This window comes from Acinonyx jubatus, chromosome F2 (assembly GCF_027475565.1).
Source record: "Acinonyx jubatus isolate Ajub_Pintada_27869175 chromosome F2, VMU_Ajub_asm_v1.0, whole genome shotgun sequence".
NCBI lineage: Eukaryota > Metazoa > Chordata > Mammalia > Carnivora > Felidae > Acinonyx > Acinonyx jubatus.
In genome coordinates, this window is record NC_069394.1 from 36,385,171 (window position 1) to 36,392,675 (window position 7,505).

The window sequence follows — 7,505 nt, forward strand, 5'->3', positions numbered from 1 at the left end:
ACCACTCACAAAAATTCACTCAAAATGAATTAAAGGCTTAAATTAAAGACCTGAAATCATGAAACACATAGTGAACACATAAGGAAAAAGCTACTTGATGTTGGTCTTGGCAATCATTTTTTTCTAAGTTTATTTATTTTCAGAGAGAGAGAAAGAGAGAAAGACAACAAGCAGGGGAGGGGCAGAGAGAGGGAGGGGAAGAGAGAATCCCAAGCTCTGCGCAGACAGGACAGAGCCTGTCACAAGGCTTGATCCCACACACGAGGAGATCACAGCCTGAGCTGAAATCAAGAGTTGGACACTCAACTGACTGAGCCTCACAGGTACCCTGGCAATCAATTTTTGTATAGGGCATTAGAAACACAACAAAATAAATAAGTGGGCCTCCATCAAACTAAAAACCTGCTCAGGAAAAGAAATAACCAACAAAGTGAAAAGGCAACTTAGGAAACATGAGAAAATATTTGAAAGCCATGTATATGATAAAGGATTAATATGAAAAACACAGAAGATAATCATGTAATGTAATAGCAAAAAAGCAATTATCTGACTAAAAAAAAGGTGCAAAGACAAAACCAGCCTTACTTTAGAAGACCGAAATCCTAGTACCCATCATCTCTAATCGTAGTGGTATAAAACTAGAGATCAATTACAAGAGGAAAACTGGAGAATTCACAAATATGTGGAGATTAAACAATACGCTACTGAATCAACAATAGATCAAAACAGATACTAAAAAAATATCTTAAGACGACTAAAAATGGAAATACAACATACCAAAACTTATGGGATGCAGCAAAAACAGTTCTAAGAGGCAAGTTCATAATGATAAATACCTACATCAAGAGAAAAGGAAAATCTCAAACAACCTAACTTGACACCTCAAATTAGAAAAAGAACAAAGTCCAAAGTTAGTAAAAAGGAAATAACAAAGATCAAGAGGAAATAAACCAAACAGAGACTAAAAGGGCAATAGAAAAAAAAAAAAGACAAATGACTAAGATCTGAGGGTTTTTTAATAAAAATATCCAAAACTTTAGCTAGACACACACACACACACACACACACAAAATCAAACAATATCAGAAATGAAGGAGACATTACAACCAATAATACAGAAATACAAAGGATCATAAGCATACTATACCGATTGTACACCAACAAATCAGACAATGTAGAAGTGATTAAATTGCCACAAACATACAACCTACCATGGACATAGTGAAGAATAAAAAAATAGAACATCTGAAAAGACAGAGTATCAGTAAGGAGATGGAGTCAGCAGTCAAAAACCTCCTGACAAAGGTCCAGGACTAGATGGCCTCACTGGTGAATTCTATGAAACATTTAAAAAAGAATACCACTTTGTAATATAGCTTGAAAACTAGAATTGTGATACACAGTATGGTTCTGGCACAAAAACAGACACATAGATCAATGGAACAGAGCAGAGAACCCAGAAATGGACCCACAAATGTATGGCCAACTAATCTTCAATAAAGCAGGAAAGAATATCCAGAGGAAAAAAAGTCTCTTCAACAAATGGTGCTGGGAAAACTGGATGGTGACATGAAGAATGAACCTGGACCACTTTCTTACATACATAAATTCAAAATGGATGGGGTAATATCCAAAATCTATAAAGAACTTATCAAACTTAATACCCCAAAACCAAACAACCCAGTTAAGAAATGGGCAAAAGAAAGAAATACACACTTTTCCAGAGAAGACATCCAGATGGCTAACAGACCAATGAAAAGATGCTCATCATTTATCAGAGAAATACAAATCCAAACCACAATGAGACACCACCTCACACCTATCTGAATGGCTAAAATTAACAACTCAGGAACCAACAGATGTTGGTGAGGGTGCAGAGAAAGACGAACATTTTTGCTCTGTTGGTGGGAATGCAAACTGGTACAGCCACTCTGGTAAACAGTATGGAGGTTCCTCAAAATATTAAAACTAGTTTTCTATGACCTAGCAATTACACTACTAGGTATGTATCCAAAGGATACAAAAATGCTGATTCAGAGGGGCACATGCACCCCAATGTTTATAGTAGTGCTACCAACAGTAACCAAATTATGGAAAGAGCCCGAATGTCCATTGACTGATGAATGGATAAAGATGTGGTGTATACACACACACACACACACACACACACACACACACACAATGGAATTTACTTGGCAAGGAGAAAGAATGAAATCTTGCCATGTACAACCATGTAGATGGAACTGGAGAGTATTATGCTAAGTGAAGTAAGTCAGTCAGAGAAAGGTATCATAGGATTTCACTCATATAGAAAATTTGAGAAACTTAACAGATGAACATAGGGGAAGGGAAGGAAAAATAAGATAACAGCAGAGGAGGCGGCACACCATAAGAGACTTGTAAATACAGAACAAACTGAGGGTTGCTGGAGGGGTGGTGGGAGGGGGATGGGCTAAATGGGTGATGGGCATTAAGGAGAGCACTTTTTGAGATGACCACTGGGTGTCATATGTAAGTGATGAATCACTGGATTCTACTTCTGAAACCAATAGTATGCTGTATGTTAACTAGCTTGAATTAAAATAAAAAAAAAATATTAAGCCTTCTCAAACTTCCAAAGATAGAATAGGAGGCAACACTTCTAAATTCATTTTATGAGGCCAGCACTATCCTCATGCCAAAACCAGACAAGGATGCCCAAAAAAGATAATTACAGGCCAATATCCCCGATGAACACAGATGCAAAAATCCTCAACCAAATATTAGCAAACTAAATTTAACACATTCAAAGGATCACACCATGATCAAGGGAGATCTATTCCAGGGATGCAAGGATGGTTCAATACCTGCAAATCAATCAATGTGCCCATTAATAAAATAAAGGACAAAACTTGTATCTCAAGAGGCAGGAAAAGCATTTGACAAAATTCAGTTGTAGTTATGATAAAGAAAAAATAATCTCAACATGTAGGGTATAAGGTGATGTACATAAACGTAGTAAAGTCTATATAAGAGAAGCCCACAACTACTATCACATGCAATGGTGAAAGCTTTCAGCTTTTCTCCTAAGAAGAGGAACAGGACAAGGATGCTTACTCTCTCCACTTTTATTCAACATAATATTGGAAGTCTAGCCAGAGCAATTAGGCAAGAAAAATAAAAAGTATCCAAGCTGGAAAGGAAGAAGTAAAACAGTCACTATTTGCAGATGACATTATATATACAGAAAACCCTAAAAAGACTACAGAAAAAAAAACTGGTAGAATAAACAAATCTAGTAAAGTTTCAGGATACAAAAATCAATATATAAAATCTGTTATACTTCTGTACACTAATGACAAGCTATCATAAAAATTAAGAAAACAATCATAAATTGTCTCCTAAAGAATAAAATATGTAGGAAGAAGTTTAACCAAGGAGGCGAAAGACTGGTCATTGGACAATATCAGACACTGATGAAAGAAACTGAAGAAGACACAAATAAATGGGAAGATATTCTGTAACAACAGTAATTCTTCCAATCCATGAGCACAATGTCCACAGTACCTAAAGCAATCTACAGATTAAATGCAATCTCAATAAAAAAAATTCCAACGTAATCTTTCACAGAAATAGAACAATCCTAAAATGTGTGTGGAACCATAAAAGACCCTAAAGAGCCAAAGCAATCTTGAGAAAGAAGAACAAAGCCAGTGACATCATGATCTGGGATTTCAAACTGTATTAAAAAAAGCAATAGTAATCAAAACGGTATGGTATTGGAATAGAACAGACACACAGATCGATGGAACAGAATAGACAATTCAGAAATAAGCCCATGAGGCAGGAATGTATAATAAGGAAAGGACATTCTCTTCAATAAATATCCAGTTGGAAAAACTGGATAGCCACATGCAAAAGAATGAAACTGGATCACTACCTTATGCCATAAAAAAAAAGTTAACTGAAAATGTGTTAACGAGTTGAATGTAAGACCTGAAACCATAAAAGTCCTAGAAGAAAACAGGCAGTAAGCTGCTTGACATCAGTCTTGGAGGTGGTTTTTTGGATTTGAGGCCAATAGCAAAGGCAACAAAAGCAAAAACAACTGGGACTACATGAAACTAAAAAGCTCTCACAGCACAGTAAACCATCAACAAAATGAAAGGGCATCAATGAGATACTGGCAAACTGAATCCAACAATACATTAAAAAAAAAAAAAGTCAGTCATCACAATCAAAGGAGAGTTATTCCAGGGATGTAAGGGTGGTTCAATATTTACAAATCAACATCGTACCTGACATCAACAAAAGAAATGATAAAGAAAAAAAACATGCAATCATCTTAACAGATGCAGAAAAAGCATTTTACAAAGTGTAACATCCATCTATGATAAATACTCTAAAAAAAAAAAAAAACTAGGCTTAGAGGGAATGTACCTCAACATAAAAAAAGGCCATGTATAAAGACACCCACATCTAGTATCACACTTAATGGTGTAAAATTGGCTTTTTAGATGAGGAACAAGACAAGGATGTCCACTCTCACCACTTCTATTCAACATGGGTCAGGAAATCCTAGCTGCAGCAATCAGGCAAGAAAAAGAAGGCATCTAAATTGAGAAGGAAGCAGTCAAACTTTCACTATTTGCAGACGACAGAATACTGTATATGGAAACCCTGAAGACTCCAGCAAAAAGCTATTAGAACTGATAAATGAGTTCAGTAAAGTTGCAGAATACAAAATTAATATACAGAAATCTGCTGCATTTCCATACACTAATAATGAAGTAGCAGAAAGAGAAATGACAGAAACAATCCCATTTATAATTACACCAAAATATAAAAAATACCTAAGCATAAACTTAACCAAGTAGGTGAAAGTCCTGTACTGTGAAAACATTAATAAAGCATTGATGAAAGAAATTAAAAGTGACATGAGCAAATGGAAAGATATTCCATGCTTATGGATTAGATGAACCAATATTGTTAAAACAGCCATACTACCCCAAGTAGTCTACAGATTTCATGCAATCCCTATCAAAATACAACAACATTGGTCACAGAACTAGAACAAATAATACAAAAACTTGTGTGGAACCACACAAGACCCTAAATAGCCAAAGCAATCTGGAGAAAGAAAAACAAAGCTGGAGGTATCACAATCTGAGATTTCAAGATACTTATAAAGCTATAGTCATCAACACAGTATGGCACTGGCACAAAAATAGACCCACAGATCAACAGAGTGGCCAGAAAATAAACCCATGCCCATGTAGTTAATTAATCTGTGACAAAGGAGAAAAGAATACATGATCGGTTAAAGACAGTCTCTTCAACAAATGGTGCTGGGAAATCTAGACAGCTACATGCAAAAGAATGAAACTGGACAATTTTCTTATGTCATACGCAAAATAAACTCAGAATGGATTAAAGACCTAAGTGTGAGACTTGAAACCACAAAAATAAGCCGTCATTTCTTTTATACCAGCCATAGAGGCATTTTCCTAGAGGCCTCCTGAGGGAAAGGAAACAAAAGCAAAATTAAACTATTGGGACTACACTATCCAATAAGGAAATAATATACAAAACCTATAAAGAACTTCTAACACTCAACACCCAAAACACAAATAATCCAATTACAATGGGCAGAGGACCTGAATAGACATTTTTCCAAGGAAGACATCAAGATGGCCAACAGACACCTGAAAAGATGCTCAACATCATTCATCGTCAGAGAAATGCAAATCAAAACCACAATGAGATACCACCTCACATCTGTTAGAAAGGGGAAAATTAAAAAGACAAGAAATAACAAGCGTTGGTGAGGATGGGAAGAAAAAAAAAAGTCCCTCATGCACTATTTGTGGAAATGCAAATTGGTATAGTTACTGTGGAAAAAAGTATGGAAGTTCCTTAAAGAATTGAAAATGGAATTACCATATGATCCACTAATTCCACTACCGGGTATTTACCCAAAGAATACAAAACATTAACTTGAAAAGATACACAGATTCTCAGGTTTATTGCAGCCATTTACAATAGCCAAGATGTGTTAGCAATCCAAGTGTCTATATCCATAGATGGTTAAAAAAAAATGTGGCAGGTACACACACACACACACACACACACACACACACACACACACAATGGAGTAATATATAGCCATAAACAATGAGATCTTGACATTTCCAGCAACATGGATGGTCCTAGAGGATATAAAACTAAGTAAAATAAATCAGAGAAAGACAAATACCATGATTTCATTCATATGTGGAACTTAAGAAATTAAACACAGGCACAAAATAAAAAGAGATAAACCAAAACTTTACAGAACAAATCTTTTCAGGGGGAAAGTGGATGGGGGGCGGGGTGGGGATAGGTGAAACAGATGAAAGGGATTCACAGTACACTTATCATGAGGAGCACTGAGTAATGTACGGAAATGCTGAATCGTAATATTATACACCTGAAACTACTATAACACTGCAGGTTGATTATATTTCAATATTAAAAAGGTTAAATGGCCAAAAAAAAGGCAGCCTTCTGAATGGACAAAAAATATTTGCAAATTTTGTATCTGATACAGGGTTAATATACAAGATATATAAAGAACTACCACTCAATAGCTAAAAGACAATTCAAAACTGTGCAGAGGATCTGAATAGACATTTTTCTAAAGACAACATAGAGATGGTCAACAAGTACATGAAAAGATTGTCAACATCACTGTCAAAAATGCAAATCAAAACCACAATGAGCTATCACCTTACACATGTCAGAATAACGACTATTATCGAAAAGACAGTAATGAATATTGTCAAGGATGTAGAGAAAAGGGACAGGACCTCTCATGCACTGTTTGTGAGAGTGTAAATTGGCACAGCCACTATAAAAAACAGTGTGAAGTTTCCTCAAAATGTTAAAAATAGAACCCCTTTAGGATCTAGCAATTCCACTTCTGTGTATTTATCTGGAGGAAATGAAAATATTCACTCAGAAAGGTATATACTCCCCCCATGGTCGTTACAGCATTATTTACAACAGCCAAGATAATGGAAGCAACCTAAGTGTCCTTCAATGGGGGAATGAATAAAGGAAATGTGGTGTGTGTATATGTATTATAGAATGGAACATTTAGCCATAAAAAAGAAGGAAACCTTGTCACGTGAGACAACATGGATGGGCCTTGAGGCCATGAGGTTAAGTGACATAAGTCAGACAGAGAAAGGCAAATACCATAGCATCTCACTTACTGTGTGGAATCTAAAAAACACAACACAACACAACAAGAAAAACAAAACCAGAAGAACTCTGAATTCATAGACACAGAACAGAACAGAGGTTAACAGAGCCGGGGTGGAGGAAAGTTAGAGGGGGCATGGAATGTGAGAAGGTAGTCAAAAAGTACAAACTTCCAGTTATAAAATTCTGGGTATACAATGCACGGCATGGGGACTATAGTTAATAATACTGTATTGCATAATTATTAGGGGTGCCTGGGTGGCTCAGTAGGTTAAGCAGCC